Source organism: Echinops telfairi, unplaced genomic scaffold (assembly GCF_000313985.2).
Source record: "Echinops telfairi isolate 266 unplaced genomic scaffold, ASM31398v2 ScPeMD7_7437;HRSCAF=8475, whole genome shotgun sequence".
Taxonomy (NCBI): Eukaryota; Metazoa; Chordata; class Mammalia; order Afrosoricida; family Tenrecidae; genus Echinops; species Echinops telfairi.
The window spans coordinates 779,890-796,443 of record NW_022111337.1 but is presented as its reverse complement, the minus strand read 5'-3'; positions in this window follow the sequence as shown (position 1 = coordinate 796,443).

Below are 16,554 nucleotides of genomic sequence, written 5' to 3'. Positions count from 1 at the left end.
GAGGAAAGTTGTGTGTTTCATCAGTGCTATACTGCACCCTGACTGGCTCATTATAGTCTCAGAAACTCAGAAGCATAGTTCTACCCTGTCCTATAAGATCACTACGAGTCGGCATCAATTCAATGGCAGTGAATTTGATTTTTTGAGTGCTGGATTTAAAAGGTATAGAGATGAATAAAATATGACATCTCCTAAAAAAAACACCCCAAAACCAGTTATGCTGCTATGAGTTAACATTGACTCGATGGCAGTGAGTTTGGTATGGTTGGTTTTTTTCTCATAACATGTCTCTTTTGAGCCCCTTTCCTCTCAGAAAAGTATCCTGTCACAGCAAGGGAATGTGGATTATGACCAAACCTGGCCAGCTAAACATGTACATAGAGGACAGTCAACACCTTCAGGTCACTGTAGAACAACAATACTTTGTTCAAACCAAACCAAATCAAATGAAATTCATTTGAGTTGATGCCAACTCATAGTCATCCCATAAGTCAGGATAGAACCGCCCTGTGAATTTCTGAGACTATAACTGTTCGTCTTTCTCCTGGAGAACAGCTGGTGTCTTCTAATTGCTTACCTTTTGGGTCGCAGCCCAATGGGTAACCACTATGTCACCAAGGTGCCAAAAAACAAACAAACAAACAAAATAAACTGAATCAATGCCCAGTCATAGTGACCCTATAAGACAGGGTAGAACTGCCCCTGGGGGTTTCAGAGACTGTAACTCTTTAGGGCAGTAGAAAGCCTTGTCTTTCTCCCATGGAGCCCAAAAGCCATGTGTAAAAGGCATCAGCAGACCAAGGTAGAACATATTTGAAATGGAGGAGTCCGATAAGCCATATTCTGTTGAGAACCATATTCCTGACCATTCCTGTGAAATCTGTTACATATTACTGCCTGGTGTACTAGAATAAAACTGTAAACCCCTTTTGGGGCGTTGCTTGCCTTGGTGACTCTAGACTTGGCTTGTCCTTTATTTGATCAGAGGAAAAGTTTTACTCTTGGACTTTCACTCCTTCTCTATCTTGGTTGCTGAGTTGCACCACCTCAGGCCTGGGTTGGTAACACTCTCCGAGGAGTTGTGACTGTGACACATCCAAGTGACTTTTCCGTCTTCAAACAATATTTTGCTGTTTGAAAGAAATTAAGAAAGAGCCACAGAAAATGAAAAGTGTTTTTTGTTTGTGTCTGTTTAATTCTAATCTCTACACTTGAAGTGCAATGCTAAGGACTAGTAGCTTCTAGCGTTCATTTCCTGGCAACAAATTCTCTGACCTGCCCCAGATTTATTGAATAGAAATGGAATTCTAACATCCACAGGAGCTTTATTTGTACATTAAACTGTGAGAGGTGCCAGATTTGACCAAAGGTAAGCAAACTACCAGCCTTCAGGTCAAATTTGGCCCACAGACAGGTTATGTAAATGAAGTTTTAAGGGAACATCGCCACACCAATTCATTGACATATTTGCATCCTATCCAGGGCTGCTTTCCTACCCTAAAGGCAGAGGTGAGGATGGCCTTCAAAGCCTGAAGTATTTACCATCAGTCACTTAGAAAATATTTGCTGACATCTGGTCTAGAATATAAGACTATCTCATCTTTTTTGAGAAAGAAATCTTTACTGTTTCTTTTTTTTATCACATATGAAGACCTTGGACTATTACTTTCTTTGAGCCTTTGTTTTCCTCATTCATATGATAGGGACAGTAATGGCCACCGGGTTTCTACATAAATATATGATAGATAAGGATGTAACAATCGGGCATTAGGATTTCAGGTCCAGTACTCTTTTGACTTTTTTTTTAATGAGGCAAAGGAAGATGAAGGAGAATACGTACTCTAGCTTGAAACCACACATATCCTGTACTAGAGGAGCCCTGAATACCTAGAGGTGGCTTCTAGGGCTGGCTGCTATCCACAAAGTCAGCAGCTCCCAACCACCAAAGTTTTCTACTCCCATCCAGTGACCGTCTAGGGAATGCACCAGGGCAGGTGTGCCCTGTCTCATCAGGCCATCTGAGTCAGAATCGACTCCAGGGCAGCCACTTGAGTTGAGTTGATCCTGTGCTAACATTTAGCCATTTATGGACTGGGAAGTCTGCTAAGGGAAACAGTGCTTTGAACCAGTTCGAATGAGTTCAGTCATGACCAAGACTGTGAAATTAGAAGAGATCTGAATGGATAAACTGTGATGTGCTTTAATAAGAAGCAGAATGGGAAAAATTACAGGTCAAAGGGAGCCCTGATGAATTCTTTTAGGAGCCTGATGTGAGAGATTGGATTCTTGCCGAGGGCTATAGCCAGCTTGGCCGGCCATCAACTTTGGGTGGAGAAATACTGTTTCTCACTCTGCTTTTCAAGAGATTTGGTTGCTGTGTACTCTGCATGCTCTCCTTGTTTTCTAGGAGGGACATTAAGGTTCTTGCGGGATACCAGTCCATCCTTTTTCCTGTTCTGGTACATGCACCTTTTACAAATTCTGGTCCCTTCAGGATGGATTCACTGGGAAGAACCTGTTCAGAGGCCTGATGGGAACTAAAGTACACTAGCCTAGTGAATCCACACATACTTGATTCTGAGGCTCTTAACAAATAAACATGGCCAAATTTAATAGGTATGACTCTATTAATTTGCTGCTTTGAGAGGCTATTTGTCCTCAATTTCACACTCGTAAATTGTTACTATGATCAAATCATTCCGGGAAAAGTAAAATCAATGACTGTATAATGCTAAAAGTGATAATTCAGTAAAAATATGTGGGGTTCTCAGGATGTAGCATATTGAATTCTGAAATACAGAAGCCAATCCCGATAACAGGAATTTACTGCTCAGATCTCTAGTCGGCGACATGCCAGAGGTTTGGAATTTAGTGACATCACTCCATACTCTGCTGTTGGCCTATTAGGAATGTGGCGAGAAGACAGAAGTAACTTTTGCAATGCATGTGTTTCTGAGCTATTTCTTGTATTTAAAAAAATAGCAAATGAATCTGTCTTAAACAAATAAACAACAGGGAGGAAAAGCAGATTGATCTCCTGTGTGTATCTTCTGTTCACAGAAGCACAAGTGAATGTGGGACATATGGAGGATTTTAAAGTTCTAAAAGGAAAGTTTGAGACTCCCTTTTGCTGACAGTTACAACAAGCAATTAAATCACACTAATAATTAAAGATGGAGATGTTATCTACTAAGAAAAGTCTATTCCTCATCGGATCATAAAATCCAGAAAGTCAGCAAAACCTCCAATTAAGAGCAACTTGCAGAGTTCTAACCGGGAGATTTGCAGAGTTGAATAGAGTTTGGAAGCCCAAACACAGTGACTCATTACTTTGTCTCTGATCAACAGCTCTCAAACGTGAGGGTAGATGAGAGTCACCCAGAAGATTGGTTAACTCAGATTGTGCAATTGGTGATTCTATAGGTTTGAGGTGGGGCCAAGAATTTCCACTATGAGCGAGCACGTTTCTTGGTTGTATTGCTGCTTCATTTCATTAAATCGGTGGTGGGTTTGTGTTGGTAGCAAAGAACCCTGGTGATGCATTGGTGAAGTGCTGGCTTGCTGACTAGAAAGGCTAGCAGTTTGAACCCACCAGAGGCTTCCATGGAGAGCATGTGCCAGCTTTTGTAAAGATGACAGCCTTGAAACCGCCGAGGGGCAGTGCTGCTCGCTCTGTCCTACAGGGTCCCTAGGAATCCCGAATTGACTCCACAGCAAGTGGCTTGGCTTCGGTTTTGTGTTGCAATCGGAATCTTGCAGTGAACGTTTTCCACTGTGAAATATGTTGTCATCACTGAATAAGACTAAAATCTATAATAAAACCTGCTAAGAACAATGCCAGCCAAGAATTCAAACTAAAATAAAACTTTCAAAAGCATTGAAACTTTATATGCTTTTACTCAACGGAGTTTCTCACCCCTTCTTCCCCCTCCTCCCAAATGTGCTAGTAGAATGAGAAAACACTGCAAAATCTTATCATGTAGCAGAGAATAAAGTGAGAGAAATATTGATAATACTGATGGGGAGCTGTACAAATGGCATTATGGAGAGGAGAGAGTATAGCTCGAAGGGGGTGTTGTCTATAATAAGTAAAGAACATTCTCCAGGTCCATAAAATATTGATATATACCGCTAATACACTAGGGAATTGAGGCATGAAAAGAAAGAACAAAAATTATTCTCTTCAGCAACCCTGTCTAGATGTTCGAATCACATCTATATTTTCAGCTCTGCAAAGGGGAAAGAGAAGCTGAGAAATCTGGAAAGAACCAGTGAATTGCTCCACTAGCAAATGTTAGCAACTCTGTGTCATATGCCAATAAAGAAAGTCAATGAGCAGATTTAATATTTCAAGTAAGGAAAGCACACAGATAGGGAAGACACTTAGACTGATATGCCAGGGGCCAAGATCAATGGTTCTGAGACCCTCTTGACTCAATTTCTATTAAGTTCTTAGGACAATTGCTATCTAAGCAGAGTACAAGAAATGTGTACACCTATTTATAGCCCTTTGGGGCATATGTGTAAGAGCCCTGGTGGCACACAATGGGTTAAGCACCAGACTCATTACCAAAAGTTCAGTAGTTAGAAACCACCAGCCACTTTGCAGGAGAAAGATGTCGCAGTCTGCTTCCAGAAATATGTATAGCCTTAGAGACCCTATGAGGTAGTTGTAATCTGTTCTACAGGGTCCCTGTGAGTAAAAGCATCAAGTGAATGGCAATGGATGTGTTCTTTGGTTTGGGTGCCTATGTATGTATCCTAACAGACCCTTGGTAGCTAGTTGACCTTGGATAAATTTATGAACTTCTCTTTAATGCAGGTTCCTCTTTTAAAAATTGGAGAAGGTCTATCCATATAGGATAGGAAGGATAACCAATCCTGGAGAGAAAACAACAGGGCCAATGGCTTGGGTAGGGGTAGGGTGGGGGGACATGGTAGAAGGGAAGGGGGGAGAAATGGAGGGGGGAGCCAACAAACCCAGGGACAACAGAAAAGTAAGTAATCTAAAATCGATATCGAGGAGGGCAGAGAATGCCTGATGGGGTTTGATGAAGTGCAATATAGCTGAGAGAAGGTACTGAGAGTCCAATGAAGGTCAAACATGATAGTGGGATAGGAGGAAAGTAAAAATAACTAGAGGAAAGAACTCGGAGGCAAAAGACATTTATAGAGGTATAAACATAGGCATGCACATATGTAAATATATTAATATATAATGATAGAGATATAGGTCTATGTACATATATTTAAATGTTAAGTATTAAGGTAGCAGATGGGCATTGGGTTTCTACTCAAATACTCCCTCAATGTAAGAACACTTTATTCTAATAACCTGGAATTTTGTGATGCTTTCCTTTACAACATGATCGCTGAAGTCAAAATGGGTACATAAGCAAATGTGGTGAAGAAAGCTGATGGTGCCTGGCTGTTAAAAGATATAGCATCTGTGGTCTTAAAGGCTTGAAGTTAAATAAGCAGCTATCTAGCAGGGAAGCAAAAAAGCCCACATGGAAGAAACAGACCAGCTTGGGTGATCACAAAGTGTAGATGAGATCAGGTATCAGGCAGCAGAAAACTCAAAACAAATAAATATACCGATGCAAATGATGGGGGTTGGAGTGGAGCCCCAAAGTCCATCTGTAGATAAGTGGACATTCCCTCACAGAAGAGTCACAAGGAAAGAATGAGACAGCCAGGGTGCACACCACATTCCTCTAGTTCTCTAATGTGTCCTCCCTCTCCCCAACAAACATGACCCCAGTTCTTCCTTAGAAATCTGGCTAGACCATACTATGTACACTGGTACAGATAAGAGCTCTTAACACATAAAATCCAGGACAGATAAACCCCTCAGAAACAGTAATTGGAGTAGTGATATCAGGAGGTAGGTGGAAGGTGGGGGGAGAAAGGGGAGAAACGGGGAACCAAATATAATGATTGACATATAACACTCCCCCCACAAGGGGATGAACAACAGAAATGTGGGTGAAGGGAGACAGCGGATTATGTAAAATATGAAAATAAAAATGTATAAGTTATCAGGGGTCCTTGAGGGTGGAGCATGGGGGAGGGAGGGGGGAAAAGAGGAGCTGATACCAAGGGCTCAAGCAGAAAGAAAATGTTTTGAAAATGATGATGTCAACATATGTACTAATGTGTTTGATACGATTGCTGTATGGATTGTTATAAGAGCTGTAAGGGCCCCTAATAACATGATTTATTAATTTAAAAATATTGAAGGAGATATTTACTGCTTTACAATAGGTATCCATGTAAATGTTTTTGAAACAGTGACTGTCATGTCAATGTCCCCAAATTATTAGTAGTGATGATGGTGATGATCACTTTTTGCCAGTCAGGGGATTTAGATAGGCTTCTGTCCTGAGGACGAGAGCAGTGAAAGGAACAGAGAAATGTAGAAATGTATGCATTTCTCCCTTTGGTTAAAGCAGCATCTCACCATGCTGACTTTTAAATATGCTACAACTACAATAACAAACCATTGTGGTTAGACCACCAGGTTTTCTTCCATCACACTGCTGAGTAGGCTTGAACTGCCAATCTTTAACTCCTCCCCTAAATTAAACCCACTGTAAAACCAAAACAAACAAACAAGCAAACTCACTGCCAATGAGTTGATTCCAACTCATGGCAACCCTATATGACAGGGCAAAACTGCCCCTGTGGGTTTCTGAGACTGTTACCCTTGATTGGAGTAGAAAGCCTCATATTTCTTTTGTGGAGCATCTGGTGGTTTTAAACTGCTGAGCTCAAGGATCGCAACCCAACTCATAACCATTCCAGAACCAGGGCTTCAAAATTCACTTACAGTATAGTCAATTTCAACTCATATCAGACAGACTAGAACTGCCCCCATAGGGTTTCCAAGGCTGTAATTTTTAAGGGAAGCAAACTGCCACACCTTCCTCTCACTCAGCGGCTGGTGGGTTTGAACTACAGTTGGAGTGCTTTAACCAAGGTGCCACTAGGGGTCCTTCTTTAGGCTTGTAGTCCAGCACAAACTGCAGCACAAGTTGACCTTCCTAAATTTACATGCAAACCCAATCCCTCTGATGGGGGAGAACCTATGTGCTCCATGTCTGAGAGTGAAGTACAATAGCTTCAGCTCCTTTGTCTGTAATCCGAAATAAGCATCAAAGCCCTTCTTAGCTTGTCACCAGACAAGGAGGCACAAGCATTTTTTGGTGCCATCTGGAGCCCCGGCCTCCTTCTTCTGGCCATTAGCTTCTCTTTGCACTTCACTTAGCTGACTATTCTCTGGGATGCTTGTCCTTTTCAAAAAACCCCTTAGTATTATCCTACATCGACCCACACTTCACCTGTGAGGCCTCTTCACCCCAGATTTCCATTGTGGATACTTTCCCCATATCAAGCAATGATTCTTTTTCTTTGTAGTACATTTTGAAAATTGAGTTTGCATTGTTTGGAGGACTCCCCCATCCCCACCCCACTGTTCAAGTAGACGGTGTTTACATTATATGTGATGGGTTAAAAAAAATCATTCCATAATAATGACTCTATAGGACAGAATAGGAGGAGGCCTGGTGGCATACTGGTTACACATTGGGGTCACTCAAAAACCAACCTCTCTGCCATCGACTCAATGCTGACTCACAGCCACCCTGCAGAACAGAATAGAACTGTCTCCTTTGGGTTTCCAAGACAGTAACTCTTTACGGAAGTAGAAAGTCTCATCTTTCTCCCACAGAGTGGCTGGTGGGTTTGAACCATGAGGTGAACTGCCTAACTCTTAACCCACTTCACCACCAGAGCTCTGACTCAATCATAATGATCTAGAAAAAGATCGAAGAGGCAACTTTTGCTCCAGACATTTGGCATATGATCCATCCTGTTTTATAGGCAAGAAACATTGGAGAGGCTGTGGGGTTGAAGAACTGCATTTGGGCCAATGTGTCTTTTGGACCTCACACCAACACAGGGGCATTCTGGCAGGTAGTCCCTGCATGGCATGATCTGTTAAGCCCTCAGCTTCTAACCCAAACGTTGGTGGTTCAAATAGTGGTGTTGATGGCGTTGGATATGGCTGCTAACCAAACCTTTTGAGGGGCCAGTCCACCCAGAGGCACCTTACAAGAAAGGCCTGATGATTTAGTTCTGAAAAGTAAGCCATTGAAAAGCCTGTGGGACTGGGTTCTTCTCCAAGACAGAGATGGACACCATGAAACAAAATCAATTTGATATTAATTGGTTTTTAGTATGAGGTAAGACATAGAAGACCCGGAAGAAGAGCATGCTGTTTCTGAATAAAAAATGGAATCAAAAGTAAGGTTCTAGTTGTCTTATAAATCATTCAAATGAAGTCATAACTATGGCTATTGGGTTGAGACATAGCATCCAAAACAGCTTAGAATTAATTCCATTGGAAGAATATTTCAAGCCACTGAAAATGCAATTATGAACCTGTGAAATGATCCATTTCACTGATACTGTGAGAATATCTAAGCCTTCCCCAAATATAAGCTTCATGAAAGCTGTAATGTTTGATTGCTTTTGGCACAGTTATATTTTTAATACAGAGGCATGCTTGGCATGTGACTGGTTTTTGTTGAAGGACTTTAATTTAAAAATTTTTAAATTGAAGTTTTAGAATACGTCTTGATCATCCCTATAGCCCCATGTTATGTTATCACATGTGTTTTTATCATCAATTAATATGCACAAAACTTGACTTGAAAAAATATTTTGACATAGATCCAGACACTGACAAGTTGTAAGAATAGTACAAACAATTCTTGCATACTCGTCACTCAGATTCTTCAAATTTTTGACATGATCGCTCATCTTTCTCTCAGCATGCATATTTATTTCTGAACTGCTGCGAAGTAAGTTGCAGCCGTGCTTATCTTTTACCTCTAAATACTTTACTGTGTGTAGGGGCAAAAGGTAAAGGGAAATTGTGTACATAACCAGTGTACAGTTATCATAAAGGGAAATTGCTATTGATATAATGCTATCAGTTTATCGGAAAACCTTATTCAAATGTCTCCAATTGTCCCAATAATGTCCTCTCTAGGAAAAGAGGCTCCTACAGCACATGTTGCCCAAACTTACCCTATTTCTTTACCTCCTTCATTCTGGAATAGTCCTTCCTTTTCTTTTCATGATCCTGACTTTTTTTCTCTTTCTAATGAGGAAAGCTCATTTTATAGACTGTTCCTCATCCCGAGGTTATCTGCTGTTTTCTTATAAAGAGGTTCCATTTATTTTATTACATTTTATAGTTGAAATACTGTGGGTGTGATATTCTTCTTAGGGCATCACATGAAGGTTTCTATGATATTGACTTTCCCCCTAATTAGTGTTGTTTACTTTGTTACTTCGAGGACTAAGATCCATTGCCTCATACGCATGTGAGAGTTGGACACTGATTAAGGAAGACCGAAGAAGAAGCAATGTCTTTTGAATTGTGGTGCTGGAGAAGACTCTCACAAGTACGTGGACGGCTAAGAGGACAAGCAGATCTATCCTGAAAGCAGCACGTCCAGAGGGCTCCCTTGATGCGAGCACAGCAAGCCTTTGCTACTTTGGACCTGTTCTTAGGAGTGACCAGTTCCTGGAGCAAGACATCAGTGCTGGTCAAGAGGAAGGTCCAAGATAAAAGGGAAGACCCTCCAGCAGCCGAACTGACGCAGTGGCTACGATGCTGAGATAACACAGAACAACAATGATGCGGATAAGGCAGGATTGGCCATGTTTCCCTCGGTTGTGCGTGTGGTCCCTCTGGGTGGGAGCGGACTCGCTGGCACATAACAACAACAGCAACAAGTGCAGTTTAATGTTGGCTGCTTGGTTCCTGTTGCTGCTATAACAAATTACCACACTCAATGGCTTCAAACAACACATACTTATTTCCTTCGAGATCTGTAGGTTCACAATCTGACATGAGTCTCGCTGGGCTAAAATCAAGTTGTCAGCAGGGCTTCGCTTCCTTCTATAGACTTCAGGGGATAATCCATTTCCATGCCTTTTCCAGTTTCTAGAAGCCACTCACATTGCTGGGCTCTTTGGGAACAATTTTCAAATTGTGACTTCGGTCGGGGGTTTGCATTTCAGATCATCGATTTTGTATTCAACAGTTTAAACTTCTTATCAATTCCCCCCATTAGTTTACCACCACCCCCTGCTCCCCCATTCCTTTACATTCTCTTCTCCCTCTTGTGGATGGCTGTCTTTCCCCTGCCCCCTTGCTCATCCCTATCCACCCTCTAGCCTATGGCTTCAACTTCCCTCCCTTTGAGGCAGGGAAAGGTGCTGCTCCAGAGACAAAGAGCCTCAAAAGAATTTGAAAAGCCCTGGGAAATCCTTAACAACTCCCACCCCTTCCACTTCTGTAACCTTCCCGCTTATTTCTGCTTCTGTATCCAACTGGCTAGCTGATGGCCAGCCAATTTCCAACGGCTTCATGCGAGCAATCCCTTCCCTATAAAAGTCCTCAAGACCCCAGGGCGTGGGGTTCAGTTCCTGGATAAGAATCCTCTGAGCCACATGTTGGCACAATAAAAGATTTTCCTCCCTGAATAAAATGATTTATAAATAAATAAACGTTTTTCCTTTTATTATAATCCACTTGACTTTGGCAACTCCTTCACTGGAGAGCGACTCCAGTAACACCTTGTCCTCCATCCCTTGGCAGCCTCCTGTTCCCTTAGGAATGAAAGTCTTTGTCTTGAATTTTTCGTTTGTAAGAGTGGTCGTATACAAAATGTGTCTATTTGCGACTGACTAATTTCACTTAGTATAATATTCTCCAGGTCCATCCTTGCATGGAGGTGCTCTGTGATTTCATCATTGTGTTTTAGAGAAGCACACTATTCCATTGTGGCTATGTACCAATGTCTCTTTATCTGTTCTTCTAATGAGGATGGCTGTTTAGGTTTTTCCAACTTCAAAGGTAGCAACTTTGAATCTCTGTGACCATCCTTCTGTAATCATATCTCCCTATAACCACAACCAGAAAAGTCCTTTCTTTTTAGAATTTGACGTGATTAAATGCGGCTCATCTGGATAATTCTTGGACAATATTTTGTGTGCCAAATAATGGTGGTGTTTACCATATTTCTTTACTCTAAAGTTACTATTTTCCCCTTTACAATGAATACTTTTGAGTAATTTTTTGACTGATGTTTTGGGACAGTATTAATATCTTATTCTTTGAACTTTTACAAACTAGTTGTAGCAATCATTGATAACTCTTGCCTTGAATTTAAAACATATCCTTCAGATATGTGTCTTAAGAGAGTTTGCCCCCAAACCTGATCTTGAGATAAATTTTTGGACGACATTAATTTATTTGAAATATCATTCCAGGAAAGACAGAATGGGGAAGGGAGATAAGTGAAGGAGAAAATCTAATGTGTTAACAGGCAGGATAGTTTTATGAGAAAGTAGTATCAACACTGTGAACACTCTAAGAGACTATAGCACATATTTCAAAATTGTTCCAGCACAGAGTAGAGACATTGTGCATTTTATCCTCTGAGATTATTAACTCCTCAGAGCCAGGTGCTTGAGGCAGGAAGTCCTCAGCGAGTACAGGAAAGATGCCTGAGAAGTGGAGAGGATGTGTTAGGGAGAGGCACTGAGCAGGTCTTTTATAGTTTCATTCATTTGCTGGATTGACACAGTGACTGCAGCATAAGACTCCAACGTAGCAATGACTGTGAGGATGAAGCGGGGCCAGACCATGTTTTGACTCAAGGGCACCTAACAAAGTTCATTTCTTTATTCATCAAGTTTTTCTTTAAGATCTTTCATGATATACCCCCTAGCCTTCCAAAACCCTAATCATCTTAATCTAACCTCAAGAGAGAAGTATTTTATCTTCTACACAATTTCAGTGGCTCTTTTATGGCAACTAGAATCACTGACCTTTAAAGAGGGTCGGAATCTGAGAGCCATCAGGTGCAGCTTAGGTTTGAAGGACAGAAACCTGAAAGCTAGGAATGCCCAGAGATGCCTTCCATCACACAGCTGGTTAGTGTCAATTTTATGATGAAAATGTGGGCTCCTGATTTTCTAATTCAAAGAGTGCACATATATGACCAAATATGTGTTCAAAGAAAGCTTTATATATTTATTTTGCTCATAATAGAGGGGTTGTCAACCCAGTTTTCTTTTTCCCTATTCGGTGATCAATTTATCTATTCAGTATGGACTGTTTAAAAAAATTTTAAGGTTAATTTATTTTTTAAAAAAATCAGTGGTCTGATTGTATTTAAGCTTTTGATTCAGAAAAGACCTGGGGAATTTGAAAAAAATCTCAGTTTTATTAGTTGCACATAGTAACAGCAAGCAATATTCCTGGAGTAACAAGACTATATTAAAAAGTAGGATAATGTTTCCTTTAAACTTATGAAGATTTTAGGCTCCACATTGCAATTTAAACTGAAGCTATTTCTTGAATTGTTCCTGTTACTTTGCAGCTTCAGTCCACCAATATCTTGGTAACCGTGATCCTGCATTGCACTTGATAGATGATAATCCTTTAGCTCGGTAGCATAGGATATTATTTCCTCTAGGTACATTTTTCAAAGAGTAACCTTTAGTCATTTCAAAACTAAAGTGAGTAAAACATCAAATTAGACTTAAAAGAAATATAAAGGATACCTCCAGACATCCATCATACTCCGATTTCAAGTTAGGACAATGATTAAAGAATGAGCTTTGCATTCAAATGAAAGGCCTTTACTCAAGGTTATCACAGTGCAGTTTGCCAAACTCTGTGAGCATCAGTTTTCTCTTCTCTGAAGTGGGGCTGTCAGCAGCAGCTCATAGGAGTGCTGGTGGTACGGCAGTTAAGTGCTCAGCTGCAATCAAAAGGCTGCTACTTTGAATCCACACAATGGATCTGTGGGAGAAAGACATGTAAAGTTTCAAGCCAAGAAAATCCCAAAAGGAAGTTCTACTTTGTCATATGGAATGACTGAGTTGAAAATTGATTCAAAGTCACATGATGGCAGTCCCTGCCTTACATGATTGTTGAAAAGATTAAATGAGATTGTTTATGTAAGATAGGCACACAGGATTTGATATGTAGCAAGTTTTTGCTCAAATGGTAGCTGTTAAAATGATGAATATTAAAACAGCACAACACACACTTAAGAGTAAATAACCCAACTCCTGCCATCAAGTCAGTTCCAACCCATAGTGACTTCTAAGAGGGTTTCTTAGGCTGGACATCTTCAACCAGGAAATGAGCCTCATCTGATGCGGTGGGGCAGGTGGGTTTGAACCACTAACCTTGGAACTAGCAGCCCAATGCTTATCCCCTGGTACCACAGGGGCTCCTTTCAGTGGCCAGCAATTTGTTAGTGGGAGGCAGGTATGCTGCAGATTGAGGAAAGCAGGGTAAAAAAGCACAAAAAAACCTGAAAACACTTTATAAATTCTGCTATTCTAAGATAACAACAACAACAACAACCAAAAGAAGAGTCCTGGTAGCATAATGAGAGTTCACATTGGGCAACTAACCTCAAGATCAGCAGTTCAAAATGGCCAGATGCTGCAGAGGCAGTTTGGCTCTGTCCTCTAGGGTTGCTGTGATGTCAAATCGACTTCCTAGCAGTGAGTTTGCTTCAAAAAGGTAACGGAGACAATGTCAAGATTTGGGGAGTAATATGGAAATAGTCACCTCAGATTTAAATTCATTTCAATGTAATTAAAATTATTAATTTATCCATATGACTAGAATTCCTGGTCCCATCATTTTGAATATAACAGAGAAGGGGACCAATATACTTTGGCATAATTGACCTGGGACTTAAGTGGGAAACCCCCAAATAGGGGGCTGTGATGGGCAGTCGCTTAAAATGTCTTCAGAGAGCAGCTGATTGGTTAGAAAAAGGTCAAGTCAGCATTCAGGTGGACAAAAGGGAGTCATGAGATTGTGGTCTCACCCAAACGTCCTCAAATATTACACAAATGCCTCTCCCCCACCAAAAAAAGAAAAGAAAAGAAAAGAAGAAAAAAACATGCCACTCCAGGAACCAAATGAATCAGAGCACCAGTTTGGAGCTGGAAGCCAGAGTCACAACTGACTTTTTTCCTCCCCAGGAGACTATAACTTCCTAAGGAATTAAGAGCTTGCTAACAGTAAGGACAGTCTAGAAACAGTAAAACCAACTGGGTTTTTGTTTAGGCTCTGCCCTTGGAAGATTACTGTTGTCGTTAGGTGGCCATGAGTTAGTTCTGACACACGGTGACACTAGGTACAACCCAATGAAACACTGCCTGGTCTTGTACCATCTTTCCAATTGTTCTTATGTTTGAGCCCATCATTGCATCTACTGTGTCAGTTCATCTTGGCTGAAAGCAGAGAAAGCAAAGATCACCCTCTTTTTTGCTGTCCTAGTTTCTCCAGACACTGGTCTCCTGGTCTCTCCTGATAACATGTCCAAAGTAGGTAAGAGGAAGTCCTGTCATTCTTGCCGGTATGGAGGATTCTGGATGTACTTCTTCCAAGACAGATGTGTTTGTTCTTTTAGCAGCCTAGGAACCCAGTGGTTGTGTGCATCATAGTGGTTATGTGCGGGGTTGCAATCCAAAAGGTATGGCATTTGAAACCACCTCGGTAAACCACCAGAGCAGTTCTACCCTGTCCTATGGGGTCTAAGAGTTGGTATCAACTTGATGGCAGTGAGCTTGTTTTGTTTGTTTGCTTGGAAGTCCATGGTATCTCCAGTATTTTGTGTCAGCACCACAAGTCAAACACAATAATTCTTCTCTGGTTTTCCTTATGCAATGCCTGACTTTCACATGCATTCGAAGTGATTGGAAATATCATGGTTTAGGTCTGGCTCACCCTAGTTCTCAAAGTGACACCCTTGCTTTCCAACACTTTTAATAGGTCTTGTGCAGCATATTTATCCAATGCAATGCATTGTTTGATCTCTAGACTACTGCTTCTATAAGCATTCATTGTGGATCCAAGCAAGATGAAATCCTTGACAAATTCAACCTTGCCTAAATTTATCATATTACCTACTGGTCCAGCTGTGAGGACTCTGGTCTTCTTTCCATTGAGTAATAAACTAAAGGGAAGGTTTCAACCCTTAATCTTCATTAGCAGTTGCTTCAAGTCTTCCCTAATCACAACCAGCCATATTGTGTAAATCACATGTAGTTAATAAGCCTTCCTCCATCCCTAATGTCATATTCTTCTTCATATAAACTAGCTTCTCTAATTATTTGCTCAGCATACAGTTTGAATAAGTGTGGTGAGAGGATACAACCCTGATGTACACCTTTCCTGATTTTAAACCATGCGGTATCCCCTTGGTCTGTTCACACAACTCCCTCTTGATCCATGTACAGGTTCCACATGAACACTGTGTAGTATTCTGGGATTCCCCTTCTTTTCAAGGCTACCATAGTTTATGAGCGTCCACACAATTGAATGCTTTAGCATAGTCAATAAAACACAAACATCTTTCTGGTATTCCCTGCTCTCTACCAAGATCCATCTGACATCAGCAATGTTCCACTTATTCTTCTGCACCTGGCCTGAACCTCTCTCTGGCAACTCTCTGCCAATGTACTGCTACAACTGTGGTTGGATCATTTTCAGCACAATTGTACTTGTATGTGATATTAGTGATATTGTTCCATAATTTGAGCATTCGATTGGGTCACCTTCCCTTGGAATGGATACACATGAGGATCTCTTCCAGTCAGTGGGCCAGGGAGGTGTCTTCCAGATTTCCTGGCATAGACAAGTGATTGTTTCCATCAGCTTGTTGAAACATTTCAGCTGGTGATGCATTCATTTCTAGAGCCCTGTTTTGGGTTGATGCGTCCCATGCAGTTTGAATATCCTTCGGCACCATTGGTTCTTGTCCATATGCTATGTCTTGAAATAGTGGAATGTTGACTAATTGTTTTTGGTACAGTGACTCTGTGTATTCTTTCCATCTTCTTTTAATGCTTCCTACATCATTCAGTATTTTGTCCATAGAATCTTTCAGCATTGCAACTTAAGGCTTGAACTTTTTCAGTTTAAGATATGCTGACTATGCACTTCTCTTTTGGTTTTCTAATCCTAGGTCTTTGCACATTTCATTGTAATATTTTACATTGTCTTCTCAAGTTGCCCTTTGAAATCTTCTGTTCAGTTATTTAACTTCATCGTTTCTTCCATGTGCCTTAGCTACTCTACAATAAAGAGCAAGTTTTAGAGTGTCTTCTGACAACCACTTTGATATTTTCTTTTTCTCTTGTCTTTTTAATGTTCTTTTGCTTTCTTTCTCTTTTTTAAAAATAAATCATTTTATTGGGGTTCTTACATATAATGATCCATACATTGATTATATCAAGTTGTCATGTACAATCATTGACATCAACAAATTCTAGACATTATCTTTCTTCTTGAGTCCTTTGATAACAGCTCCTCTCCCCCATCCCTGTCACTCCTGTGAACCCTTAATATATTATGTATTGTTATTATTATTTAACCTTTTGCTTTCTTCAAGTATGATGTTTTTCTATTCTGTCATTACTGTTCAATGCATCAAA